The 15,036-nt window shown below is 42.6% G+C and overlaps 2 long non-coding RNA genes across 2 annotated transcripts in view; both read right to left on the bottom strand.

Annotated features, from left to right (window-relative positions):
* The window catches only part of LOC146671371 (uncharacterized), a 394,396-nt gene that overhangs the window by 2,759 nt on the left and 376,601 nt on the right, over positions 1-15,036 (bottom strand). The gene's annotated exons all lie outside the window — the stretch shown is intronic.
* On the bottom strand, positions 2,537-3,354 carry LOC146671388 (uncharacterized). Its single transcript, XR_014911604.1, has 3 exons — positions 3,162-3,354; positions 2,834-2,992; positions 2,537-2,677 (listed from the first exon to the last, which is right to left on the bottom strand). It is a non-coding gene; the product is annotated as an uncharacterized LOC146671388 (long non-coding RNA).

The raw sequence follows: 15,036 nt of genomic DNA, 5'->3' as shown, positions 1-15,036 counted from the left end.
ATCAAGTACCGGCCCGGCCAGGAAAATGTGAATGCTGATGTTCTGTCTAGAATGCCATTACAGGTGCAACCCCAAGATCTGGTGTCCCCACAGAGGATGGGTGAAGGAGCACGGGTTCAGGCTGTGAACATTGATTGGGATCCAGGACACTGGAAAAGCTTACAGGAGCAGGACCCAACGTTGTATAGAGTGAGACATTATATGGCCCAAGGAAGGACACCATCGGGGGAGGAGAGACGTCAGGAGTCTACTGCAGTCTTAAATTACATGAGACAATGGTCACGGCTGGAGCTGTTGGAGGGTGTGTTGGTCCGCAGGGGAGTGGATTCCAACACATATGAGGCTTATTATCAAATCCTTGTTCCTTTGCAGGAACAGCAATTAACATGGAAGGCTTTCCATGAAAGGAATGGTCATCTGGGGGTGGCAAAGACACTCTCAATGTTGCGCCGTAGTTTTTACTGGCTTCAAATGGAGAAGAGAGTGCGTGACTGGACAGCATCCTGTGAACGGTGTGTACGTCATAAAGGCCGTGGTGACGGTAAGGCCCCGCTCATTCCTGTTCTTACACACGCACCTCTCCAAATTGTGGCGGTTGATTTCCTTACACTAAGTAGACCGGCAGACTCATACCAGTACATTTTGGTTGCTACTGATATGTTTACAAAGTACGCTTGGGCAATACCTACCAGGGATCAGACTGCTTCAACCACAGCTAAGATGTTGTTGAAACACATTATTCAGCCAATTGGATGTCCAGAACAACTGCACTCGGACCAAGGCACCAACTTTGAGTCCGCCCTCATAAAAGAACTCTGCCAGTATTATAATTGCCAGAAAAGTCGAACCACTGCCTATCACCCTCAGGGCAATGGGGCCTGCGAACGTTTCAACCAGACATTAATAAACATGTTGTCCACCCTAGAGGAAGAGAAGCGAACTCGGTGGGTGCAATATTTACCAGAACTGCTCCAGGCCTATAACAATTCTGTCCATGCATCTACAGGTTATACCCCCCACTACTTGATGTTTGGATGGAATGCTCGTCTGCCAGTTGAGCTGTCTATGGGGACGAAGAGATCCACAGAGCCAACAACCACCCAAGAGTGGGTTAAGAGACATCATGAGCGCTTGAGGCTGGCATACCAAATGGTGGAGAAGAGCAGTCAGAAGGCTGCAAGCCGGATGAAGGGCAGGTATGATGTTGGAGCTAGGGCAGCTCCATTGCTCGCAGGAGAAAGGGTTTTAGTCCATACAACAAGAAGGGATGGACAAGGTAAATTGGCAGCACACTGGGAGGAAGAGATCCAAATTATAGTCGGTCAGCCAAACCCTACAAACCCAGTTTACAGAATTCTGCCGGAAGGTAAAGATGGTTCTGTTAGAGTGGTTCATCGCAATCGCCTGCGCATATGTACTTTCCTACCTTCAGATGACTATAAAACAGGAGATGGCACCCCAGAACCAGAGACGACAGCCACGCATGACATAGCGACAGTCTCAGATCAGTGGTTGCTTCTATGGAGCATGGCACAGCAGAGGCCAGGGTCAGATCACTATCCCCCCTCCTACCAGTCTGCCCCTGCAATTCAGGAGGGTCTAAGGAGATCTGCCCGTGAAAATTTTGGGAAACCCCCATCTCGATATAGTTAGTAGAGTGCCCGAGGACGGGCTAGGAAAAAGTTGGGGTGTGTGTTACAGAGTATAGCATGGTGGAAAAGGATGGAGAGAATCCCCCACTAAGCTTTTGGGTTGGCATTTCTTTAGATTTTGTTTTGTATTAATTGCATGCTTTGGTGTTTTTTTGTGTTTGATGTGAGGTGTGGGCCACACCCATGTGGGAGTGGAGATTCTACTCTAGTCCAGCTGCCAGCTATTTGGAGTTGAATACAGGGAGCAGCTGATTGGGGAGGATTGGAGCCCTTCTCTATAAAGGGGAGAGGAAACAGGAAGTAGGGGTTGTCGTTGTTTTTTTTAGTAGGACACTGGTGAAGCAGGGAAGCCTCGAAGCTCCAGGATGAAGTGTGCACATTTTAATGGAAAAGATTTTTAACCTGGCCTGGTTTTGCTTTTAAAATAAACTGAGGATGTTGGAGGGAGGACTCATTCTTATTGGGATGTGAGTGGATGTGCTGGAAGGCAGGAAAACAAACACTGGACTGGAGACTCTCTGTGCCCCTGACAAGGAAACTGGACCAGTTTTGGGGAAGTTCCAGCTCCCAGGATGTGATCTGGAGACCCAGCCTCGAACGAAGTCAGGCCTGAAAAGGCTAACAACCCTGACCGCGGTGGCTTTGGGCCTTGGATTCCTGGCCAGAGTTGTGTCTTCAGCCAGTAGTTTTACCCGGAGAAAGAACAAATAAATCTTGTGTAACCCATTACAGTGTGCGTGTGGTGGTTCGTTACTGGTCAATATTAGAGCTACTACTTTCTTGTACGGAGGCCATTTTGGGCCTTACGTAACACATACTTCATACAAACCTACTGAGAGGCTACAGATTGTCTTACTAACAAAACAAGATCGAAAAAAGCTTCACTTTTACTTTGTAATCTTGAAGGAACCTTATGCTAATTTTAAATTTAACTTACATAACCATTTCCCTCACGATCCTTGAGGAAAGGATACTTCGTTACCAGCGTCTTCACAGCTTGCACATATTCAGAATTTGTGGGATACCTGTAATATCAGAAGAAACAGAAGTGTTAGAGCAACTGCTGACAAACAAACTTTATCAAGTTAGTTATTGTTTCTTAGTAATGTAGCGTTTATTTTCAATATGACAGATTCAGCTTTTTCTAAAGCAACAAGCTAACATTACCCTGATTAACTTACATAGTATACTGTGCCACAGCTTCATATAGAACTCTGATTATTGTGTGTCTGTCCCTTGGATTTTTATGGCACGGTTCTTTGTTGTCCAGTTTTAGTTGCAGATTTTTGGGAAATCTTGGAATTTCAAAAGAGGCTGGCAGTCTCAAAGTATTTTCATTGCTGTGAAAACAGTTAAGTGTTTGTTTTTATTGCATGAATTGAAGTATAAAACACTACAGTAACAATACATATGGTAGAAACAATGATCATATTAACTAAATCCTAAAAGTGCATAACGGCCAACATGTATGCTTCAGACATACTAACTTCATTATAAATAAGAAAATACCTTATTGAAGTTGACGAAGTAGATGGTTGCCAGTCTTCTGGAGAGACAGTCTGTAGAGTCAGACTGACTGAAGATTCCTTCATCCTTGACACAAATTGGTTGAATTTAACCTGCTTTTTGAAGGATCCTTGGAAAAGGTATGCAACCATAGTCTCAGTAAGACCGCAGTCAACTGTGTCACCATCAACCTCATTGTCTGCAAGATAAATGGTAGTACAAACTCTAAATTCAATGTAAGGATATTTATCACCACATTTTTACATGGGTAAAAACCGTATATCACACACATTAAAACCTTTTGTACAACTTCTTTCAGTTCAAAGAAATATTCATTTAAAAAAAATCAGTAAATTAAATAAAATAAACCAAATCTTTAGAGTGAATCCTCTCGATATGCAAAGTTTTCATTTTTAAATTTAGATGTTTGTTTGGGACTACTGGACACAGGAGAGCAGAGTCTGAGCATGCTTTTGTGCCCTTTCAAGTTTGGAAGAAAAAAAAAGACTAGAATGCTGTAATGTGTTAATATTCACTACTAAGGTGACTCCTTTCTCCAGATTTCCGACAGTTTCTGCCGTCTGTTCTTTCAGACCGATTACTTATAGTGATAACACCCGCAGGACCGTATTACAAGCTCAGATTACATGCTGAAAAAGTTCCCACATTGCTTAAAATGCGACTATCAAACCCCAGCTGCGACACCCTTGTTATATTTTAAACAAGTGCGGCGTCAAGATATTTCCTTTAAACGTTATTATCAGCTGCCCATGTGTGTTAATGGCCTTGGAATGGATGTAAAAACGTGATTTTATTAAACCATTAATACACTAACGGTAAACTGCATTCAGCTACCAGGGAATCAAATTTCGCGCCGGTGTTCCAGATCTACTGGCGTTTAGATCAACTGGCGTTGGTCGAACAGATGTGTGGTAGTCTTGCGTTTCAGGAGCTGCTACCGACAAACCAGCAAAAAAACGCCAAATGTGTCATCTGTGACACTTGTGAGGTTATCTCAAACACACTCCATCAGTCTTGATGCTGTTGAACAACAAAATGTTTAAAATGTGGCGAGTTTATCTGGTGATATCCCAGAGGTGTGGACTCGAGTCACATGACTTGGACTCGAGTCAGACTCGAGTCATTAATTTTATGACTTTAGACTTGACTTGAAAAAATGTTCTAAGACTTGTGACTTGACTTGGACTTTTACACCAATGACTTGGGACTTGAATTGGACTTGAACCGGTTTACTTGAAAAGACTTGATATTTTACCCCAAATATAAAATTTAACATGCATATTATATAGAGATTGAAAATGTGACGTCATTCAAGGGTAGAACCGCAAAGGATTCTGGGAACTCGTGGCAAGCGGTACTAGCGCACGCAGGCTTTCAATTAAAATCAGTTATACAGCGATAAAAAGAAACACAAAAATGTCAAGAAGCTGTTGTATTATTAACTGCAATAGCCGGTCGCATGACAGCCACGGGAAGCCGACGGGTAAAGAGATCGGTTGTTATTGGATTACGTCGTTGAAGAGAAATTGTTCGAGCCATGTTTCCGAAGTAACAAAGACGCGACTGGATTGCAGCCATTCAAAGACCAAATATAACGTCCCAGAACACTCCAGCTCACAGGTTAGTCTGCTCCAAGCATTTACACGAAGGTCAGTGTTTTTTAGTAGTTAATACGTCATTTTTCATAACATAATTGGTGATATAGGTTACAAGCAAGTCTGGCGCTGAACAGAAATTGTCGCGCTATGCTTCTTTGTTTATTGTGCATAAATAGTGAATTATCCTGACACAATATTGTGTTTCGCTTCTGTTATTATGGTACACTGATAAAAACATATACTTTTATTCACAGGATAAAACAGGTTTTTTGTATCACCAATTGTCCAGTACGATTACAGCATACAGTATTATTGTCACTGCTACATTTCTGTGATGGGTACCAGAAATTATTTCCACTACTAATTAATTACCGTTGAGCTCAAAGGTCCTATTAATAAACGGTTAACGAATGTGTATTTATGACAACGATTTGTGAGACTGGTAAACTTACCTTTGTTCGTACGATGGTCTTTCGTTCTACACGGTGCGTTTCAAGGTCCTGCACCCATCCGTCGGTAAACTGTACCTGGGCTTGTTGCAGTGACCTGAAGTTACTAAACTTCATGAGTGTGTGCACTCACTCCAAGAACCGTATAATTATAAATATGCATATAAATATGCTAAGATGAGATAGCTGACTTCATCCAACTAGCAAATGTTGTCCAGGCTACGTTGGTGATACAGTTTTTTTTAATGTGTATGATATTTTTGTCATGCGATTTTAAAGCTGGTCCTACAACCGCATCCAAGAATAACATGCAGCTTATCTCAGAACTGTCGGTGAAAATTATTCTTGGAGCTAGGTTTAATTGAGCTGCATTTTAAAGAGGTGCAATTTCACAATTTGTGTATATTTTCTAAGTTCACTATTTTGTCATGTGTTGAGAAAAACACAGATTTTAAAATTACATGGTCTAATATTTACATTTAGCATAACTGCAACATTATTTTTTCATTTTTTTTTTTTAAAGACTCGAAAGGACTTGAAATTCAAAGTTTCAGACTTGTGACTTGACTCGGACTTTTACACCAGTGACTTGAGACTCGACTCTGACTTGCCTGACATTACTTGAGACTTGACTTGAGACTTGAGGATAAAGACTTGAGACTTACTTGAGACTTGCAAAACAATGACTTGGTCCCACCTCTGTGATATCCTCATGCGCGACGCGATCGCGAAAACAGCAAACAAGTAACACCACGCCGATGTTGTGCACAGGACAGCAAGAGTAAACGATCGGGAGACTCTTGTCGTCGTTATCGTTCCCCTCGCACGTTTTATTTCTCCGGTTTCAGCGTTTTTGCTCCACAACTAAAGCGAGCAGTTTGCTTTGTGTGCACTAACATGGAGTCGAGTCAACCAGCGCCACCTCTGGCCAAGTGCCACAGCCTACAGCCAGATCAACCTGTGACACACATCTGCACCACGTTTGAATTCGTGTCATGCACATTTGTACCTTTCAACTGTGTCTGTTTGTGCGTCATGCAAATAAACCTTTGAAAAGAATGAAATGATATCATATATTCCTTATTGACCTACATTTGTACAAACTTCCAAATTATATACACAAAGTCATAGACATCACCACTCCAATTGGTCATCATGATTTTAATATTCTCTTTTCCCATAACAATGAAATACACCTTGGACAAATATGACACATCAATATTTCATTAGTGTTGTCACATCACATCCTGTAAGCATCGTCTGTCTGTGTCTTTTCCCTGAAAATGAATATTTCCAGCCAATATTGGCAATCCATCAACATGGCTGGAGAGTTGGTAGTTATATACAGTCTGTATAAGTGTGGTTAATCTAATGAAGATTTGTAAGGAGACGGCAGTTACTGTGAATTCACAGCAGTTACACAGTGATTAGTAATAAACAGTCAGTGAGTGTGAGTGGATATGACTGTTCCCACCACTAACACATGGCCCTACGCTGTGTTCACCAGAGGTGGGACCAAGTCATTGTTTTGCAAGTCTCAAGTAAGTCTCAAGTCTTTATCCTCAAGTCTCAAGTCAAGTCTCAAGTAATGTCAGGCAAGTCAGAGTCGAGTCTCAAGTCACTGGTGTAAAAGTCCGAGTCAAGTCACAAGTCTGAAACTTTGAATTTCAAGTCCTTTCGAGTCTTTAAAAAAAAAAAAGAAAAAATAATGTTGCAGTTATGCTAAATGTAAATATTAGACCATGTAATTTTAAAATCTGTGTTTTTCTCAACACATGACAAAATAGTGAACTTAGAAAATATACACAAATTGTGAAATTGCACCTCTTTAAAATGCAGCTCAATTAAACCTAGCTCCAAGAATAATTTTCACCGACAGTTCTGAGATAAGCTGCATGTTATTCTTGGATGCGGTTGTAGGACTGGCTTTAAAATCGCATGACAAAAATATCATACACATTAAAAAAAAACTGTATCACCAACGTAGCCTGGACAACATTTGCTAGTTGGATGAAGTCAGCTATCTCATCTTAGCATATTTATATGCATATTTATAATTATACGGTTCTTGGAGTGAGTGCATACACTCATGAAGTTTAGTAACTTCAGGTCACTGCAACAAGCCCAGGTACAGTTTACCGACGGATGGGTGCAGGACCTTGAAATGCACCGTGTAGAACGAAAGACCATCGTACGTATCATAAGTTTACCAGTCTCACAAATTGTCGTCATAAATACACATTCCTTAACCGTTTATTAATAGGACCTTTGAGCTCAACGGTAATTAATTAGTAGTGGAAATAATTTCTGGTACCCATCACAGAAATGTAGCAGTGACAATAATACTGTATGCTGTAATCGTACTGGACAATTGGTGATACAAAAAACCTGTTTTATCCTGTGAATAAAAGTATATGTTTTTATCAGTGTACCATAATAACAGAAGCGAAACACAATATTGTGTCAGGATAATTCACTATTTATGCACAATAAACAAAGAAGCATAGCGCGACAATTTCTGTTCAGCGCCAGACTTGCTTGTAACCTATATCACCAATTATGTTATGAAAAATGACGTATTAACTACTAAAAAACACTGACCTTCGTGTAAATGCTTGGAGCAGACTAACCTGTGAGCTGGAGTGTTCTGGGACGTTATATTTGGTCTTTGAATGGCTGCAATCCAGTCGCGTCTTTGTTACTTCGGAAACATGGCTCGAACAATTTCTCTTCAACGACGTAATCCGATAACAACCGATCTCTTTACCCGTCGGCTTCCCGTGGCTGTCATGCGACCGGCTATTGCAGTTAATAATACAACAGCTTCTTGACATTTTTGTGTTTCTTTTTATCGCTGTATAACTGATTTTAATTGAAAGCCTGCGTGCGCTAGTACCGCTTGCCACGAGTTCCCAGAATCCTTTGCGGTTCTACCCGTGAATGACGTCACATTTTCAATCTCTATATAATATGCATGTTAAATTTTATATTTGGGGTAAAATATCAAGTCTTTTCAAGTAAACCGGTTCAAGTCCAATTCAAGTCCCAAGTCATTGGTGTAAAAGTCCAAGTCAAGTCACAAGTCTTAGAACATTTTTTCAAGTCAAGTCTAAAGTCATAAAATTAATGACTCGAGTCTGACTCGAGTCCAAGTCATGTGACTCGAGTCCACACCTCTGGTGTTCACTGCATCATTCCATGTTTGGCACTGATCACCACCTGCACTCATGTATATATCTATCTATCTACTTAGCACTTTTAATTCTTATTTTTATTTTCATGTCTATTTAAGCTTAATTTATAACAGTATGTTTGCACTGAAGCACCGCAGCAATTTCCTAATGTTGTAAACCCGCTCAACATTTGGCAATAAAACCCATTCTGATTCTGATTCTGATATAAGAAAGTCAGTGACTCAGGTGTGTCGCTTGGTTTGTCATCTGTTTGTGAGACTGTAGGAGACGTAGAAATCTTTTGTTCTAAATCTTAGTTAGGAAGGTTCCTGTTTGAAAACAAGCACTTTTTGTGAGAAATGCAAGAAGTACATCTGCAGAAAGCACACCGTTACATTCTGTCCATCATGTGGACAAAATCGAAAATGTTGAGCATTGAAAAACTGAGAACGTTGGGCAAGTTCAAAAGAAATGTGTTTGTAAGAACGAAAAACCAAATTGTTCCTAAAATAGTTATGGAAAGTCTAACTGTTGTATGTCTGTGTTCTACATGTTTATCTAATCGAAAATAAAGGTGCTATTGTTTTATTGCAGTTTTTGGATAATTCTGAGTGGATTTACACAGTACGGGTCAAAATGACCCGCAACAAAATGTCATTTTTTTGTTCTTCAACATAATACAAGGGTTCATTTCCAAAACTTGCTTATGATCTTCAATTTGTAGCAGATCCACTATCACACAGCAGCTGGAGCAGTTTCAAATGGGGGTCAGTCCACTGCTGCCACCTGTGGCCAAGTGCCACAGCCTACTACTAGATTAACTTGTGACACATCTGCACCTGCTGCTATGATGACATTGAGTAGAGGCTGAGTGGCTGCACTTACCCCGGGTACATCCAAATCTACCCACAAACATGTTGAAAGATGCAATGGCAGCAATGCGGATTGTCAACACTAAAAACAATCAGTAAGCAAAGACAACAGGGATAAATTTTTTCTGTTTATTTAGCACCCACAACATTTGTAGTCGCCTTCTGCACAGGGGAAGTCCACACACACTGTGTGGTACCACTTTCCACAGAAGGTGCAATCTGCAAGATTGAATGAGACTGTCAGAGTCATTGTCTGACTGTTTATTACTAATCACCTGCTGTACATTCACAGTAACTGCCATCTCCTTACAAATGTTTATTAGATTAACCACACTGTATATAACAACCAACTCTAAAATGTTTGTTCGCAGAGAAAAGACACAGACTACGCTAACGACATGTGATGTTACAACACTAGTGAAATATTAGTGTCATTTCATTCTTTTCAAAGGTTTATTTGCATGACGCACAAACAGACACGGTTAAAAGGTACAAATGTGCATGACACAAATTCAAACGTGGTGCAGATGTGTGTCACAGGTTGATCTGGCTGTAGGCTGTGGCACTTGGCCAGAGGTGGCGCTGGTTGACTCGACTCCATGTTAGTGCACAAAGTAAACTGCTCGCTGTAGTTGTGAAGCAAAAACGCTGAAATCGGAGAAATAAACCGTGCGAGCGGAACGATAACGACGACAAGAGTCTCCCGATCGTTTACTCTTGCTGTCCTGTGAACAACATTGGCGTGGTGTTACTTGTTTGCTGTTTTCGCAATCGCGTCGCGCATGAGGATATCACCAGATAAACTCGCCACATTTTAAACATTTTGTTGTTCAACAGCATCAAGACTGACGGAGTGTGTTTGAGATAACCTCACAAGTGTCACAGATGACACATTTGGCGTTTTTTTGCTGGTTTGTCGGTAGCAGCTCCTGAAACGCAAGACTGCCACACATCTGTTCGACCAACGCCAGTTGATCTAAACGCCAGTAGATCTGGAACACCGCCAGTCCGAGTGTCAGGTGAACTGAACTTCAGGTAAGAAGTTATGACCTGCAGTCTATCTGGGTCAGATATAAACCAAGTTTAGGTGGAGTTTATTTTCGTTGTGCTGACTTTTTACCCTCAGTTGCAATAACTAGTACTGGTTCTAGCCAGCTTGACAGAGTTTTTATACAGCTGGGTGGGTGCTATGACGTTACTGATAGTGAACTTTATTTTATTCATAAGGTTAGTTAGTAGAGTTGCCAACGGCTCTTTAAAAAAATGGAATGGTCCCTCATTCAGAGAAAATATTACACGTTTCGTATTGAGCTGAGAAGGAACACAGTTTGTCCCGGACTTTCGCTATAATGAAAAAAAGACACAAAGCTGGAGTTATTCTGTCGTTACGCTGCACAGCTGCCTCTTCTTCTCTCATTCTCTCCCCTGCCTCTCCTGTTGCTACTTCAATCATGAAACTGATCAATGATCAGCTGATTGGCTTTTCTCCCTTGTTTATTTATCGCCCACTTTGCGCCAGAAAGAGGAAACCAGCAGATGTCGCGCTAAACAACAGCAGCACATTTAAGCTTGATCAGCTGTTGTTAGAATTTATTTGATATTACTTTCTAGTATCAGCTGATGTTTGCTGGAGCCACAGCTGTAAAGCTGCTGGTCATGATATCGGTTTGGATATGTGGTGAGAGGGAAACATGAAGATGAAACCAGGAGATGTCCTTACTGAATCATCAGAGCTGAACAGTGATGGAGAAACAGGTTTACCTTTTAGTTCACATGAATGAGTTGAAGGGAAGTTATGAACTGTTTCTGAGACACAAATAACACCAGGATCCTTTTTTATGTAGCTGACAGCTGGCAACTGTGCAGGGGTGGATCTAGGAAAGTTTTGCCAGGGGGCCAGGTAGGGCATTAACAGGGAAAGGTGGGCACAAAGAAATACTTTTCTTTCTTATTCTCATTTAAAATATCTAGCTTTTATTAAATAATTATCTAAATCTTACAACCAAAGTTTTTATCTGACGTAAAATGTATAGAAATCATACATATACCAACAAGACAGTGTACATCACTGTCACAACAGCATTTGTTTTCAGTCAAAGTCTTTATGGCTTTAATACCTGGTGGGCCGGTCTCTAGTCAAAATGCCTGATTTTCTGTCCCAGTCCAGCCCTGCAGGTTAATACTGGCAGTGTCACCATGCCAGCTGACTGTATTTCATCATCAGCCAGTGTTGTTCTTGATCAATATTACCAAAGTTTACCATAAGGCAGCATAGAAAGTATTTACTTGCTTTCAGGTTTTATTCAAATGTTAGTCTTTTCAGTTGTTTCCCCACTTTTTTTCTGTTTCAAAATCAAACACCAGTTTGTGAGAAGATTATCTTCTTTTTTTTAATAGGCATTGGTTTTGCATTGGCATTGGCTAATTTGTCAATTCTTTGTTACAAATGTTCGTATTTTAATATTCAAAAATGTTTTTGCCCAAAACATATGTGCACTATATGTCAGTAAAAATATTATGCAAATATTGCTGTCCTTGAATGCTGAGTAAACACTGACAAAGCACTGATTGTATCTCTTGTACTTTATCAACGCAGTATCTAAAAACTTTGCACCATAGTGGTTAAAATCTCATTCTAATAAGAATTAAAAGCGCATTCGGTTATTAGGTTTATAGGATTATTGAATTATGGTTAACGGTTGGTAGATTTTTTTTAAAAAACATTATCTGCCAATTACATCTGCCACCCTTCTCCAAATCTGTGCCCCTACCTGGCCCCCCAACAAAAATTTTCTAGACACGCCACTGGGTCCGGGTGGATCTCCACCAGCAGCTCAGCAGGCGAATCCGAAAACTGACACTGACGGCCAAACTCGCAGCGGTGCTTGGAGTAAGCATAAGTGGACCTGGACCTCACCAGACCTGGAGTACCTGATGATTAAGTGCCGGCCATTCTGGCTACCGAGGGAATTTACAGCAGTGATTATTACGGCTGTTTACATTCCCCCACAAGCCGACACTGACCGAGCACTCAGGGAACTGTACAGCGCGATCAGCAGTGAGGAAACCACACACCCAGAGGCAGCGTTTATCACAGCCGGAGACTTTAATAAGGGAAACCTGAAGAAAGTCTCACCCAAACTCCACCAACACATCCATTTTAACACTCGTGGAGACCGGCTACTCGACCACTGCTACACCTCTTTCCGGGATGCGTACAAAGCCCTCCCCCGCGCCCCATTCGGCCAATCAGATCACCGCTCCATCCTGCTCCTGCCCGCCTACAGGCAGAAGCTGAAACAGGAAGCTCCAACCCGGAGGGCGGTGCACTGTTGGACGGACCAATCGGAGTCTGCGCTGCGGGACTGTTTTGATCACGCGGACTGGGAAATGTTTCACGTGGCTGCTAGGGACATTGACGAGTACACAGACTCAGTCTGTGGATTTATCAGGAAATGCGTGGAAGATGTCGTCCCATCCAGAACAGTTAAATCCTTCCCAAATCAAAAACCCTGGATTAACGGAGATGTTCGCGCGGCACTGGCGGCACGGAGCACCGCCTTTGCCTCCGCGAACACATCGGACTACAAACACGCACATTACCAACTCCGGAAGACTATCTAAGCAGCCAAACGTGAGTACAGGGACAGGGTGGAGCAACAGTTCGACAACCCTTGGAGTATGTGGCAGGGACTAAACACGATCGCAGACTTTAGAGGGAAAACCAGCACACCGCAGACCACGGCCTCTCTGTGTGAGGATCTAAACGTATTCTACGCTAGATTCGACACAGCGAACACCATGAGACCGGACAGTGTGCGCACCGCGGATGACGTCAGTGCGCACACTGTGTCTGAGGAGGATGTGCGGAAGTGCTTCAGGAAGGTGAACGCACGCAAAGCTACTGGTCCGGACGGGATTCCCGGCCGCGTCCTCAAGTCATGCGCGGCTCAGCTGGCTGCAGTGTTCACGCACATCTTCAACCTTTCCCTCTCTCTGTCTGTAGTCCCAGCCTGCTTCAAAATGGCCACCGTCGTCCCTGTACCCAAATCCTCCACCATCTCCTCATTGAACGACTGGCGACCTGTAGCCCCGACCCCCATCGTAAGCAAATGCTTCGAGAAGCTGGTCAGGGACTTCATCTGCTCTGCACTACCCGACTCACTGGACCCTCTACAGTTCGCATACCGCCACAACAGGTCCACTGATGATGCCATAGCCTTGACACTACACACTGCCCTGTCACACCTGGAGAAGAGAGACACGTATGTGAGAATGCTGTTTGTAGATTACAGCTCAGCATTCAATACCATCGTTCCCTCGAAGCTGGACAGGAAACTGCAGGATCTAGGACTGAGCAGCTCCCTCTGCAGCTGGATCCTTAGCTTCCTGTCTGACAGACGCCAGGTGGTCAGACTGGGCAGCATCACCTCATCCCCCATCACACTGAACACTGGTGCTCCACAGGGGTGTGTACTGAGCCCTCTCCTGTACTCACTCTACACCTACGACTGCACAGCCACTAACAACTCCAACATCATTGTGAAGTTTGCGGACGACACTACAGTGGTGGGTCTTATCACCAATGGTGATGAGACGGCTTACAGGGAGGAGGTCAGCGCCCTGACCCTCTGGTGTCAAGACAACCATCTCACACTCAACGTCGCAAAGACAAAGGAGCTGATAGTGGACTTCTGGAGGTGCAGAGAAGTACACACCCCCATCACCATCAACAGCGCTGCTGTGGAGAGAGTGAGCAGCTTCCGGTTCCTTGGTGTACATCTGGCTGAGGATCTTACGTGGTCAGTACACACAAACAAAACAGTGAAGAAGGCGCAGCAGCGCCTCTTCTTTCTCAGGAGACTGAAAAGATTCGGCATGAGCCCCCGCATCCTCAGGACCTTCTATCACTGTGCCATTGAGAGCATCCTCACTGGATGCATCACCACCTGGTATGGCAACAGCACCGCCTACAACTGCAAAGCTCTCCAGCGAGTAGTGCGGTGCTCTGAACGGATAATTGGAGGTGAGCTTCCCTCCCTCCAAGACATCTACAGGAAGCGGTGCCTGAGGAAAGCGGGGAGGATCATCAAGGACTCCAGTCACCCCAGCCATAAACTGTTCAGACTGCTTCCATCAGGAAGGAGGTTCTGCAGCATCCGGTCCCGTACCAGCAGACTGAGAGACAGCTTCTTCCACCAGGCCATCAGACTGCTGAACACTTCATAGACACCTCAGCTTCACTACTGGAACTTTAACATTATGAACTCCATACTGTACAGTAATGCCACTGTTTTGCACATGTCTCACTCTGTATATTTTTATATATTTTATTTATTGTTGACTCTATTTAATTTGTAAAATATGTGTACACACACACACACACACACACACACACACACACACACACACACACACACACACACACACACACACACGTAGAAAAATATTTAGTATACACATCCAGAAATGCATATACTATTATATATTGTACATATATTTATTAGTTTCAAATGTAGCCATTCTTGTATTTTGCTTGTTTACATTATTGTATTTTGCACAACTCTGTTGCTTGTGAAGCTCGCACACAAGAATTTCACTCACATGTGCTGTACCAATGTACCTGCACATGTGATGTGACAATAAAAGTGATTTGATTTGATTTGAAGTGTTTTCCATGCTGCCATGAAAACACAGAAGAGCCTGCTCTGTACTTGATTCTCTTAAGTACAGAGGTGGGAAGTGACGAAATACAAATATTTTGT

The sequence above is a fragment of the Rhamphochromis longiceps genome, linkage group LG4, assembly GCF_057381845.1.
Source record: "Rhamphochromis longiceps isolate RC_006_pf linkage group LG4, R_longiceps_female_GT1.1, whole genome shotgun sequence".
Classification (NCBI taxonomy): domain Eukaryota; kingdom Metazoa; phylum Chordata; class Actinopteri; order Cichliformes; family Cichlidae; genus Rhamphochromis; species Rhamphochromis longiceps.
Note: the sequence above shows the minus strand (reverse complement) of the source record. Positions and strands in the feature narration are given on the sequence as shown.